This window comes from Hypanus sabinus, chromosome 8 (assembly GCF_030144855.1).
Source record: "Hypanus sabinus isolate sHypSab1 chromosome 8, sHypSab1.hap1, whole genome shotgun sequence".
Classification (NCBI taxonomy): Eukaryota; Metazoa; Chordata; class Chondrichthyes; order Myliobatiformes; family Dasyatidae; genus Hypanus; species Hypanus sabinus.
In genome coordinates, this window is record NC_082713.1 from 164,723,660 (window position 1) to 164,738,719 (window position 15,060).

General features: G+C 41.4%; 1 long non-coding RNA gene across 1 annotated transcript in view; it reads right to left on the reverse strand.

Moving 5' to 3' along the window:
* LOC132397844 (uncharacterized) overlaps window positions 1-7,343 on the reverse strand; it is a 129,145-nt gene extending 121,802 nt beyond the window's left edge. The window contains exon 1 of the long non-coding RNA XR_009513468.1: window positions 7,277-7,343. This is a non-coding gene — a long non-coding RNA (uncharacterized LOC132397844). The remainder of the gene's footprint in view (window positions 1-7,276) is intronic.
* Window positions 7,344-15,060: the final 7,717 nt, after the last annotated feature.

Genomic DNA, 15,060 nt, shown 5'->3' on the forward strand with positions numbered 1-15,060 from the left:
ACCACACCTCACACTCAATGTTATGACCAGGGAATTGATTGTGGACTTCAGGAAGCAGAGTTCAGTTCTGTCTGAGGGGATCAGCTGTGGTGAGGGTGAGTAACTTTGAGCTCCTGGATATCAATTGCTCTGATGAGTTACCCTGGACCCCACACATCAACGCAAACAAGACACATCAATGGCCCAAATTCTTTACATGACAAAAGTCTCACTCAAATTTCTATAGATGTACAGTGGAGAGCTTTCCGACCGGTTGCATCAAAGACTGGTGTGTAGACTCCAATGCAAAGGATCACAGGTGGCTACAGAGGCTGTAGACAATAGGCTCCATTACAAGCATAAGGATCCCCACCATGGAGGGTTTCTTCTAGATATGGCGGCTCAAGAAGGCGGCATCCATCTTTGACATCCAGCACCTGGAATATACCCTCTTCTCATTACTACCATAGGAAGGAAGTGCTGGAGCCAGGAGAAGCACACTCAACAATTCAGAAACCCCTTCTTCCCCTGCAGCATCAGATTTCTAAACATTTCAGAAAACCATTTCTTTCTTTTGGCACCTTGTGGTTACTTTGTAAGTTTGTCTTTGCACTGTACTGCTGCTGCAAAACTACAAATTTCTTGCCATGACCCAGTGATAAAAAGACCATCAGGTATAGGAGCAGAAGTAGGCCATTTGGCCCACTGATTCTGCTCTGCCATTCAATCATGGGCTGATCCAATTCTTCCAGTCATCCCCACTCCTCTGCTTTCACTCCATAACCCTTGATGCCCTGGCTAATCAAGAACCTATCTATCTCTGCCTTAAATATACCCAATGACTTGGCCTCCACAGCCACTCATGGCAACAAATTCCACAGATTTACCACCATCTGACTAAAGAAATTACTCCGCATCTCAGTTCAAAAAGGACGTCCTTCAATTCTGAAGTCATGCCCTCTTGTCCTAGAATCTCCTGCCATGGGAAATAACTTTGCCATATTTAATCTGTTAAGGCCTTTTAACATTTGGAATGTTTCTATGAGATCCCCACTCATTCTCCTGAATTCCAGGGAATACAGCCCAAAAGCTGCCAGACATTCCTCATACGGTAACCCTTTCATTCCTGGAATCATTCTTGTGAATTTTTTCTGAACTCTCTCCAATATCAGTATATCCTTTCTAAAATAAGGAGCCCAAAACTGCAGACAATACTCCAAGTGTGGTCTCATGAGTGCCTTGTAGAACCTCAACATCACATCCCTGCTCTAATATTCTATACCTCTAGAAATGAATGCCAACATTGCATTTGCCTTCTTCACCACTGACTCAACCTGGAGGTTAACCTTTAGGATATCTTGCACAAGGACTCTCCCGTCCCTTTGCATCTCTGTGTTTTGAATTCTCATCTAAATAATAGCCTGCCCATTCGTTTCTTCCACCAAAGTCCATGACCATACACTTTCCAACATTGTATTTCATCTTCCACTTCTTTTTCCATTCCCCTAAAGTATCTAAGTCTCTCTGCAAGCTCTCTGTTTCCTCAACTATCTGTTCCTTCACCTATCTTTGTATCATCAGCAAATTTAGCCACAAATCAATAGTCCAAATCATTAACATACTTTGTAAAAAGCAGCACTCCCAACACTGACCCCTGTGGAGCTCCACTGGTAACCGGCATTCAGCCAGAATAGGATCCCTTTATTTCCACTCTCTGTTTTCTGCCGATCAGCCAATGCTCCTCCCATGCTAGAAATTCCCCTGTAATTCCATGGGCTCTTTTCTTGCTAAGCAGCCTCATGTGCGACACCTTGTCAAAGGCCTTCTGCAATTTCAAGTACACCATGTCTACTGCATCTCCTTTGTCTACCCTGCTTGTAATGTCCTCAAAGAATTGCAGTAGGTTAGTCAGGCAGGATTTTCCTTTCAGGAAACTATGCTGGTTTTGGCCTATCTTGACATGTGCCTCCAGCTACTCTGTAATCTCACCCCTAACAATCGATTCTAACAACTTCCCAACCAATGATGTCAAGCTAACAGGTCTATAGTTTACTTTCTGCTACCGCAGTCATAATTTTCACTGCACATACATCACTTCCCTGACACTCTTGAATGTCCAGTATACTGCAGATAACTTCCACTGTGAAGATTGATGGATAATAAGCATTCAGTTCCTGTGTCATCTCTGCATCTCTCATTACAATATCTCCAGCGTCATTTTGTATTGGTCTTATATCCAACTGTGATAAGACTGCTGAACGGATCCTGACCCGGATCTGGGCCATACCTTCCAAATATCCAGACCTGACTTGCACTACCTTACTTTCCTTTTTCTATTTTCTAATTATGATTTATAATTTAAATTTTTATTATATTTACTTCGATTTGTACTTCAGGGAGCACGAAGCGCAGAATCAAATATCACTGTGATGATTGTATGCTCTAGTATCAATTGTTTGGTGACAATAAAGTATATCTACCCTCCACTCTCTTTTATCCTTTATATACTTAAAAAAGCTTTTAGTATCTTCTTTGATATTAGTCACCAGCCTCCTTTCATAATTCATCTTTTCCTTCCTAATGACTTTCTTAGTTTCCTTCCATAAGCTTTTAAAAGCTCCCCAATCCTCTATCTTCCCACTCACTCTGGCTTCCTTGTATGCCCTCTCTTTTGATTTTACTTTGGCTCTGACTTCACTTGTCAGCCACAGTAGTGTCATTCTTCCCTTTGAAAATAATAAACCTGACTCTGATACATTTAGCATAATGTTAATGTTGTAATAAATTAATGTCAGTTAAATGCTTTTTATAATCTTATTATTTTAATTAATAAATATTAATAACTTACATCTATTTGAATAGTTTTTAACTGTCTCAGGGAAGATCAATGACGTTTGACACCTATGAATGTCCCAGGGGAAGTCATGAAAAGCAGCTTGTCACGCAGGTCATTTTTACCCCTTCTAGTGACACATTATGTTGATTGTATACATAGACCAAAAGACCATAATACTTGGAGCAGAGTTAATCCATTCAGCCCATCAAGTCTGCCCTGCTATTCCATCATGGCAGATTTATTAACATTCTCAACCCCATTCTCCTGCCTTCTCCCTGTAAACTTTGACACAGTTACTAATCAAGAACCTAATAACTTCCGCTTTAAACATAACCATTGACTTGACCTTCACACCATCTGTGGTGATGCTTTCCACAGATTCACTAACAGCTGGCTAAAGAAATTTCTCCTCATCTCTGTTCTAGATGGACATCCTTCTATTCAAGGAGCTCCCAGCCTTTTTTTATGCCAGTAAGCCTTACCATTAACCCAGGAGTCTGTGGAGTCCAGATTGGGAACCACTGCTCTATTCAGAGACTGTGTCCACAGGTCCCTAACTCCACCACTATAGAAAACATCCTCTCCATATTCACTCTATCTAGGCCTTTCAATATTCAATAGGTTTCAATAAGATCCTCTCTCACTCTTGTAAACTCCAGTGAGTACAGGCCCAGAGCCATCAAACATTCCTCATACCTGGAATGTTCTCTATCCTCATACTCTTTCATTCCTGAAATCATTCTCTGAACCTAATACCCTGACAAAAGGAGAGAGAGGTCCTGTATTAGAAATAATTTTGAGAGGTCTTGAGGGGAGATGTGGAAACATTATTTCGCTTACTTCTGAGGGAATCTGGAACATTCAGTCTGGAATATGGTAGAAGCTGAAGGAGAAAATATGGTAGAGAGGAGTATGGTTTGGGAATCGGAGAATGATTGTATTTCTCCATGGTTATGAACCAAGTCTAGCTGCTCTTTGAAAGAGCCAACACAGGCAGAAAAGATGAATGATTCCCTGATTCTATTGTTTCCCAAGAGGTCCTTAACTTTAAAGTATATGTAGCTAGACTGAAAACTAACCTTACAGTACTAGCAGTTCAAACTGGAATTTTTTTACAAGTGAGCCTACAAGCTTTTGGACAATATTTTATTGGAGATTAACAATAAATACACATGTAATAATATCCAGGAGTTACGTATGCACTTGAATTACAAATTCACATGCCGACACGTGCCTTCATTTTCTATGCATAGGGTCATTCCAGAGTGCATCATGGCCATTAATAATGCTTGTTAACTTTTGTGAATATCAGACCATAAGTTATCGAAGCAGAGTTGGGCCATTTGGCCCATCAAGTCTTCTCTGCCATTTCATCATGGCTGATCTATTTTCCCTCTCAGCCCCAATCTCCTGCCTTCTCCCCGTATCCTTTCATGCCCTGTCTAATCAAGAATCTATCAACCTCTGCCCTAAATATACCCAGTGACTTGGCCTCCACAGCCACTTTGGCTTTCTGACTTTACACAGTACACCTTTATAATCGTTCTCTTACTTCCTTAAGGATTCTCTCCTTGACTATTTCACCTTTTTGAAATAATTTCATTTTCTGAAAAAATTTATAAGCACGAATTGAATTACTGAAAGCCATGAATTAAAATAAATTAACATGTGAGAAGAAAACACAGTTTAACAAGATAGACTAGTGTTGAAATCTCATTGCATTGGCACCAAAGTTTTGATCAAATGGTCATTATTCAAATCAGAGTCAGTTTTATTATCACTGGAACATGTCACGAAATTAGTTGTTCTGCAGAAGCACAACAGTCATGCAGAGACATTAAGGTCATATCATTTATTGTAAATAAAATTATCTTCAGTAAATTAATACAATAAAAGATTAAACTTTTTCAATAATCTAAGTAGCAATGTGTCACATTACCAAGTGTATTGTATTGATGAATAGCAAAATTGTGATTTATGCTGTTTGAACTGGTAAAAGCCATTCAGCTCATTGAGTTTAGAAATTCCCAGTACTACTTGTACTCTATCATTGATAATTCAACCAGTTTAATTGTTTGAAGAAATATTCTGCAAAATTCCTCATGTAAACATAATAAAGCTCTAGAATATCTAAGATCTAAGAGGTCATGCCCTCCAAGAGGATCACAACCTTGTCGTGGTTTGGAGGCTTGTGTGCCTCAATGACCCAGAGAGCTGTGTTGGCTGGAGTCAAAGCCTTGTGCTGTGCATTTTGGTAGGGTCACCCGTGCCAAACAAGTCAAAGGGCCAGACTAAGAGTGGTCCACTGGCCCTCTAGGCTCAGGGGTTCAGCTCAAGGCTAACCAGCCTGACTGGTAGAACAAAACTGTAAGGAAACAGCAATGAAGAATCTTTCTACCTCTGAGTGTGGTGGCATTCCTGAGTCTCCACCTGGGGCTTGCATGAAAACCAAGCTACTGACACCCTGAACACCAACCGAGATGGAAGCCCTGCATTGCTGCCCGAATCGCCATCGGCATAATGGGCAGTAGTGAGAGATTATTCAAAGCAGTCTTTCTGTTTCTGAATAAAAAAACCTCTTACTATTAAGCAACAACCCACCACAGTTATTCTAAACACCTGTGCTTCACAAAGTTGCATCTTTAAGCCCCTACTCTACTCCCTGTACACATAACTGCAAAACCAGGTTCTGCTCTAAATCCATCCTCAAGTTTGTAGATAATACCACTGTAGTGGGCTGTATTTCAAACAATGATGAGAGAGTATAGGAAGGATATATAGAACTCAGGACAACAAACATTCCCTCAGGGTCAACGAGACAAAAGAGCTGGTCACTGACTTCAGTAAGGTCGGGGCACATGTTCCTGTTTACATCAATAGTGTTGAACTCAAGGGGGTTGAGAGCTTCAAGATTCGAGGAGTGAACATCTCCAATAGACTGTCCTGGTCCAATCACATGGGTATCAAGGCCAAGAAAACTCACCAATGCTTTTACTTCCTAAAGAAATGTGACATGTCCTGACTGACCCTCACCAGTTTTTATTGATGCACCATGGAAGGTATCCTATCTGGACGCATAACAGCTTAGTACAGCAACTGCTCTGCACTGATTGCATGAAACTGCAGAGAGTTGTGGACACAGTTCAACATATCAAAGCAAACCAGCCTCTGCTCTTTGTACTGCAGCTATACTGTTCACTGTATCAAAGACCCCACCCACCGTGGACACTCTCTCTTCTCTCCATTGGACAGAAGACAGAAGAGTCTGAAAACACATATCACCAGGTTCAAGTAGAACTTCTAGCCCTCTGTTATAAGACTACCATATAGTTCCCTCAGACAATAAGTTGAATTCTTGACCTCTCAATTTACCTAGTTATAGTCTTGCACCTTATTCTTTGCCTGAACCACACTTTCTCTGTAGCTGTTACTCTGTATTTGCCATTATTATTGTTTTACCTTGTTCTGCTTCAGTGCACTGTGTCATGATCTGATCTGATCTGTACAAACAGTGTGCAGGACAAGATTTTCACTGTAACTGGCTACATGTAACAATAATAAACCAATTCCAGTTCCAAGTTGTTCAAGTTAGGAAACTCAAGACAGATTTTTTAAATCACCTCTTAACTAAGAGCATGCAACAGAAAGTCTAGAATGAGTAGAGCGACAGTGCCAATAAAGGAATTTCCTCTGTGTCTAATGAATATAACCACGTAAATATCTCAGATAAGTAAATATACATATAAAGACACCAGAACTCTTCTCAATGTCTTACCACTGAAATAATGTTGCTCTAATGCACACAGAACTCGCTCCTTGGCTATGCTGGATTGTAGTTACTACAGTCCCATACATTTCAGATCAATGTCATGTCATTGCTTGACCGGAGTGTCAGCCTTTGAACTTGTGTCAATGCTTGCCGGTAGGCAGGCAGATAAGCAAAAGGTTGCAATCTGAGTTTTTGCTCAAATACATATTTGACACACTTTATGGTCATGATTAAGCATCATTACAGAGCACTTTGAAAACTTTGACCTCTCCATGTTCTTCTGTACAGCAACGCTAAAGAGATGAAATTGCTAAACAAGTAAACAGCTCACAAATTGAATGCTCAAACAAAGCAGACTAGTTTTATATCACACAGTTATGACTTCAGAAGAAAATTAATATCAGCAGCATTTGTTTTCAATTAATTGATGCATTGAGGTGGAAAAGCTAGAAAGTAATATGTAACAACAGTAACCCAAGTGATGAAAAAATGTGTTAAAAGAAAAATTGTGGAGCTGAGAGAAATACATTATCCTGGTTTCTATTTCAAGCTGACACATGAAATTTCTTAAGCATTCAAGCTGGCTATTTTTAGAACCAATACAGTAATTATTTTCATTAGCATAAATCCATGACATGTAATTATTTGGGAGATGATCGGCATTTCTCTATTATTCTGAGTTTAATACATACGTGAAAGGAGACTTTTAAAGGCCCAGGATCTGTCCAGCAATTGGCATTGCTTCTAAAGCAGGATCTTGGCTCCCTAAAACTACCCACACTTCACAGTTTGCTCCACTACACAAACGTCAGAGTTCTGTTTCCATGGAGATGAGTTGTGTCCTGAATAAAAGTAGCCTCTTATTATTGGTTCAGCTACAGAGAAAGTCAGTCAAGCTCATTTGGGTTGTAGTGCTGACTAACCTTGAGAATCTCAGAATTGTAAACCATCAATCATAATTCTCTTAGAATCTCATAATTTTATTAGATCTAAGTCTAAAAGATGAATATTTCAGCAACAATTTTCCACTTTTGTGCATGGTGAACTATTCAACAATTCAAGGGCAAATGCAAGACCTCATTTGTTGCCAGGTTCCAAGTCTTTGTGTGATCAGACTGGAGTTGGAATCAAATTTGGTACTCAACTTTAATATTGATTTGGAATGAAACTCTGTCATTAAGTTCATAGCATATATATATATTTCACAACCTTGAGATTCATTTCCTGACAGACAGCCACAAAACAAGAAGCCCAAAAAGAATGCCCCATGTGCAGAGAGATGGAAAAAAAAACACAAATCATGCAAACAATAAAAGCAAGCAACAGCATTCAGGACAAAAGTGAGTCCATAGACACCTAGCCAGAGCAGGCCCACAGCCCTAGCCTCAGTTCATCGCACAGCAGATAAAACGTCGTGGAGCCGGCAGACGCAAAGCCCAGAGCAGCCGGGCACATGTCTGTGTTTAATATTTTGTCTGAGACTATCCTGCAGTCTCTCTCAGTACTGACCTCTGTATATTTTCTGAATCAAAGCACAGCAATTGGAAGATCCTACAAGTCAAGTCATGATCAGTCCCGAGTCAGATAGAAATACTGTTCGCAGATGCTAGTAATGAAACATTTATAACTCTACAAATTAAACCATGTTCCTTGTCTTCATACTGTACAACCCCAATTGGGTGGGGTGGGGGGGGGTGTGGATATTTTTAAAAGACTGTGTAAAAGTCTTCAGTTCCAATGTAGAGCTAAAATAACACAAAAGATAGAGAATACAATAATAATTAAAAAACAATAAATATAAATATGTAATATAGCTTATAGATGGTTTATCTATCCATAAAGAGGCTCTCGGCATAGGAGTGTCTGTACATGAGGTGACTGACAGGAAATAACAAAGTAATGGCGTTTGGGGATGTGAAGAGGTGGGTTAGGCATAGTTACACCCTTCATATAGCTGGGGAACTAGAAATGAACAGAATACTTGAAGTGTGGGCTCACCAGCATCTTGTACAACAGTGTGCAAAACCCTTAGGTGCATATATATGGTTAGGGTGCCTAAGACTTTTGCACAGTTCTTTACATTTTTGTCTGCCAAATTAACTTCATGACACCCTGAACCCTTTCTTGGCCCTCCCCACTGAACCTTCAATTCTGCTTTTTAAGATAGCTACTGAAGAAAATGGGTGACAAAGCAGAGATATGTCTCTACAAAAGAAGGTGTAAAGTGCCCCTTCGCTCAGCTAGCCTGCAGTTCACCCTTGGGCAAGGTGTAGCTCTTGCTTAGCCCCCCTCATCAGGGTCAGGTGAAGCCATGGAGCAGGTGGTGGATGGTTGTATGAGCCGCTGGTGCTTACCACAAGTCCTGGTTATACGACCACTGATGCCAGGCAGACAATCTCTGAACTGTAATGGCAATGGCTGGGTTACCCATCTTGTATAGACACTGCCCAGAAGGTGGCAATGGCGAACCACTTCTGTCAAAAAATTTGTCAGCGACAGTCATGGTTATGGGAAAGCCATGATGGCCCACATTATACAACACAGTACATAACAGTGATGATGATCATACTAGCAAACTGTTTAATATTTTTTTACAGTGGGGTAACAGCACTTGAGCTTCGTGGTATGTGCTTTCAGCTTTGTATCTCTTACCCAGTGGGGGGTGGAGAGAAGTCAGTAGTTTATGGGATTGGAGGGTATACTGAGCCGGTGAGGAGAATGTCAGTGCCTACACAGCAGAGACTGGTTCCTGTCGTGTGTTGAGTTGTGTCCACAGCCCCTTTCAGTTCATTGTGGTCACATTCAGAGCAGTTGCCATTCCAAGCTGATATGGATCTAGATAGGATGCATTCTATGGTGCATCAATAAGAAATTGGTAAGGATCAATAGGTTCATGGTTTGTGAAGTAGGGGCATTGGAGAGCTCTCTTAACTGTGATATCAACATGTTTGGACCAGGACAGACACCAGGAAATGTTCACTCCTAGGACCTTAAACCTCTCAACTTACTGAACCTCAATACCATTAATATAGACAGAAACATGTGCCTACTCCTACTTCCTCAAGTCAATTACCAGCTCTTTAGTTTTGTTGACATCTAATTTATCACTAGGCTTTCTAACTTTTTCTGTACTCCTGCATTATTATTTGAGATATAGCTCACTACGGTGATATCATCTGAAAACCTTTCAATCAGGGGTTCCCAATGTGGGACCCACGGACCCCTTGCCTAATGGTATTGGCCCGTTGCATAGTAAAAGGTTGGTAACTCCTGCAATAGATGGAGGTTGAGCAGAATCTGGCCATGTACTCATCAGTGTACGAGTAGATAGGGAGGGAGCTGACAATGTGGAGAATTGACATTGCAGAGATGTTGCTGCCTTTCTTTCACTGATTGTGGTGTGTTGACCATGAAATGAAGGATCCAGTTGCAAAGGGAAGCATTGACCACCACACTCCCCAAGGCCCAGAGATTGGTGATAGGTTTGCTTGGAATTACGGTATTGAAAGCAGAGCTGTAATCAATAATCAACAGATGTTTCAGAGTTGAGGGTAGGATCAGGTAAATGGTGTGTGTTGTAGACCTGTTTTGGCAGTAAACCAATTGAGGTTGTCTGCAAGTTAATGTGAGCCATGACCAGTCTGTTAAAGCAGTTCATGATGGCAGAAGTCAGAGCCATTGGGCCATAGTTGTTTAGGCACATTCCCTTGTTTTTCTCGGGTAACAAGATGATAGTGATCTTCTTAAAGCAGAAGAGACTCTCAGCCCAAATTACTAGCTCTTTGTGATTTTGTATTTTATTTGTAGTTCAAATCCCAAAAATATTAATTGGCTTCTATAAACAAGCCTATGTGTAGGTGTGTGGCAATAGAATTAAAAGGGGACTTGATGGAATAAGAGAAGAAAGAAGTCAGAGAGTTAATGAGAGATAAGAGGTGAAAAGGGGCTGCATAAACCCAATGAACCTCCTTTAGAGTCACAGTGAACAGCCACAGACTTTAGAGACAGAATTTGATGGTATAAGAGATCCTATAAAATTCACATCCAGAAATTTACGGAGTTTTCTCTTTTACTGTACTTTTCCATATTCTTAGGTGTTCCACAATGAGTGCAACTTGCCTCGGATTCCACTTATTAGATGTGGTGCTTTATCTTTTCTAATTATTGTCTGATGCTGCTGGTGAGAATGGAAGGAAAAGTAGGCATTACCATGATTCTGAAAAAGCCAATACCCTGGAAAGCTCAAGCCCAGGTGTGCTAAGATCTGAGGGGAGCAAATGATTGAACACCTACTGCTGAGACAGAGCATGAGGTGCCAAATAAAGGCACGGTTTTCAATGGCCAATTTCACCGATTCTTTTGTGGGTTAATACGTTTGCGCATTGGCTCTTTTCCTTTACAGCGTTTGTTCCAAAAGAAGATGAAATCCAGTTAGTAGGCACCTCAGTTCATATCAGAAATTATTATCATTAATGCCACCAGGTCTTATCACCAGATGATGACAACATAATCCATTCCTTGACATGATTACTGTCAGCATACATTCAACTAAATGACATTCATATGTAGCAACACTACGTGTGTCTATACCTAGTATTTAATGTATACTGAGATATTGCATGAAACTTCACAATGTATGTTACTCTATTTATTCAAAAGATTCAAGGATTCAAAGTACATTTATTGTCAAAGTATGAACTAAGTATACAACCCTGAGATTCCCCTTCCCACAGACAGCCACAAAGCATAGAAAACCATGGGGCTGTTCAAAGAAAACATCAACACCCAACGCACAAAATGAAAAGAATTGCGCAAAGTGCAAATACAGGGGAGAAACACAGAATATAAAACATCAACCCCGGGGTCATTCAAACAGTCTAGAAATGTGTGGTTTAATTCAGTTCAGTTTACTGCTGTGTCATTCTTTGGCTACGGACCACAGAGCCAGCCCATCCTGATCAAAATCCAGCAAAATTGCAACAAAATAAAGGAGTAACCAGAGCCAAAATCACATATAACATGAACTGTAGAGTACAATCCACAATCTGTGTCAATTAAACCTTGCCCAAGGCTCCAGCACCACCTTCCAGCAGCATTGAGCAAAAGGGAGAAAGAGACCAAACAAACACAGGCAACTGCCTCTGGCGCTGCTGCGCCTTTTTGAACATGATGGAGGAGTTCAGGGACCAGGTGAGATCCCTGAGAGGGGGAGAGGGAGGTAGGTCAAACCGAGGTGCTGGACCTGCTCATCCCCTCTGATCAGGCGAACCACCGTGGTGTCGTCTGCGAACTTGATTATGGAGTTAGAGCCACGTACAGGAACGTAGTCGTAGGTGAAAATGGAGTCGATCATGAACCAGGCTGCGTACTTTGCTTGAAGCCTCACTGGATTCCCTAGATTGCACAATTGGCCCGAAAATACACCATGAAAATGTAAATCACAGGTTCCAATCACATGTAAAATCTTAGTAGCAGAATCATACATGGAAGAGGAAGTAAAAGAGGAAAAGAGAGTGGGTTTTGTGAATTGTCTGAAGGTTGGTCACATTGTTCACTGGTGTGATCTTCTGATAGGGAAGATACCTCACAGCAGGTTGGGCTACTACGCTTGCTTCCTTATGCTTTATAGTTTTTATGATCACTTATTCTGTATGCAGTCCCCCACCAGGCAAGAAACACGCGAAAGGAACTCCACAAAATGCTGCCTCATTCACAGAAAACCTATTGATCTATTTCATGTCTTCCTTTAGCCAGTCTCATTAACTTCTGCTTTTATTTTAAGCATTATTGTATTTTTACACCTTTCAGGAATTTGGCTCCATTTCCTCAGATGCCAGCTCAGTATTGATGCCTCATCAAGACTTCTCGCAAAAGCCCAGGGAATACCTGTAAATTCATTCTTCCTGTAGACTCAGTGGGGAGCAGTGTACACAGATATATATATATAGAGCAGTCTAAACCCTTATAAAGATTGCCTTTTTTTCTCAAATGCACATCAAAACATACTGAGAAATGTTTTCTTTGTGTCAATACCAGAAAAATCCAAATACAGCATGTGCTGAGGGCAGCCCACGAGAGTGACCACACTTCCAGAGCCAATACTGCGTGTTCATAAGTTACTAACAGCTCTCAGAGTCCAGCCCCATATCCCCACCGTGAGATGTGGAAATGAGTAAGGCCAGCCAATTCTGGTGAATCCTCCAAGCAGTGGATACAATGGATTACAGAAACATTGATGAAACTCAACTATACCGTTGACTTCAGGAGATGATGGAAACAGGAAGTCATCAATTGCCTCTGCTCCACTGGGAGTTAAGGGCCCAAAAAGAAGCAAAACTTAGTAACACTAACTCGTACATCTTATGGAATGTGGGAGGAAACCAGAGCACTCGGGCGAAGCCCACGTGGTCACAGGGAGAACGTACAAACTCCTTACAACCACCAATGGGAATTGAGCACTAATTACTGGCACTGTAAAGCATTACACTACCACACCAGCCCAGTGCCTGAGCAAAACCACCATTGTGAGAATGTTCAAGAAGGATTGAGAGACAAGAGCAATAACACCAAGTCATGGTAATACCACCAATAAGTAGAGAAGGTTTCGCAGGTAACTAAGTGGCTTGGTAGCGTAGTGGTTAGCACACCGCTTTGCGCAGGTTCATTTCCTGCCGTAGTCTGTAAGGAGTTTGTACATTCCACCAGTGACCATGCGACTTTCCTCCAGGTGCTCCGGTTTCCTCCCACAGTTCAAAGACATACTGGTTGGTAGTTTGATTGATCATTGTGAATTGTCCCATGATTAGACTAGGATTAAATTCAGGGATTGCTGGATGACGCAGTTTGAAGGGCCGACAGGGCCTATCCCGCGCTGTATGTCAATAAAAAAAAAGTAAAACAAATCCTATTGGTTCCTTACAGTTTGGATGATGAAATTCAATAAGGGCTGCTTGCTGCCTGTCAGTGACAATAAATTAAGGATAACATACCTTGCACCTTTACATTGAGGGTTGACAATAGCACAGTTCCTCCAAGTGCCTTTCAAAATATATATTTTTAGCCAAGAATTCCACCACTAACTTCAGTGGTGTGCAATAGGAAACCTACACTTTTCACCTACAGGAAGAGTTAATAGCCTTTTTTTTGGGCTGAATTGTGTTTTTTCTTTAATCAGTATTTTTCCTACTCGCATCTTAACAAGAGAGCTGCCATGGATTTTGGATGCATTTTCTGCACGTGATGCAAACCAAGTGATGTCACAATTCAGCTATCGACACAACTAACCACTGCTCTACACACTGTCTTCACACACTTGGGGAATAGGGATGCTTATGTGAGAATTCTGTTCTTGGACTACAGTTCAGCATTCAACACCATAATTCCATCCAGGCTCAACAAGAAGCTCAGAGACCTCAGTCTTCATCCTGCCTTGTGTAGCTGGATCCTGGGCCTCCTGTCAGATCGCCAGTAGGTGGTAAGAGTGATCTCCCTGACCTCTGCCCCTTGACCCTTAACACAAATGCCCCTCAGGGCTGTGTGCTAAGCCCTCTCCTTTACTCTCTGTACACCCATCACTGTGTCACCACCTACAGCTCCAATCTGCTAATTAAATTTGTTGACAATACTACACAAATTGGCCTAATCTCAAATAATAATGAGGCAGCCTACAGAGAAGTCATCGCCCTAACACAGTGGTGTCAAGAAAACAACCTCTCCCTCAATGTCGTGAAAACAAAGGAGCTGGTTGAGAAATGGAGACAGGCTAACCGCTATTGACATCAATGGATCTGGGGTTGAGAGGGTGAACGGTTTTAAGTTCCTCAGCATACACATCACCTATGTTCTCACATGGTCGGTATATACCGACTGTGGTGAAAATAGCACAACAGCACCTCTTTCACCTCAGACGGTTGAAAAAGTTTGGTACAGGCCCCCATGTCATGAAGACTTTCTGTGGGGGCGCAATTGAGAGCATCCTGACTGTCTGCATCACTGCCTGGTATGGGAACTGTACTTCCCTCAATCACAGGACTCTGCAGAGAGTGGTGCGGACAGCCCAGCGCATCTGTAGATGTGAACTTCCCACTATTCAGGACGTTTACAGAGACTGGTGTGTAAAAAGGCCCGTAGGATCATTTGGGGACGCAAGTTACCCCAACCACAAATTGTTTCAGCTGCTGCCATCTGAGAAATGGTACCACAGCATAAAAGCCAGGACCAACAGGCTCTGGAACAGCTTCTTCCACCAGGCCATCAGACTGATTAACTCACGCTGATACAATTGTATTTCTATGCTAAAGTGATTGTCCTGTTGTCTATACTATAACAAATTACTATAAATTGCACATTGCGATGGAGATGTAACGTAAAGATTTTTACTCCTCGTGTATGTGAAGGATATAAGAAATAAAGTCAATTCAATACACTCCCTGTGCAATGTGTTGGCAGCTATGCTCTCATTGGACAATACCAGACT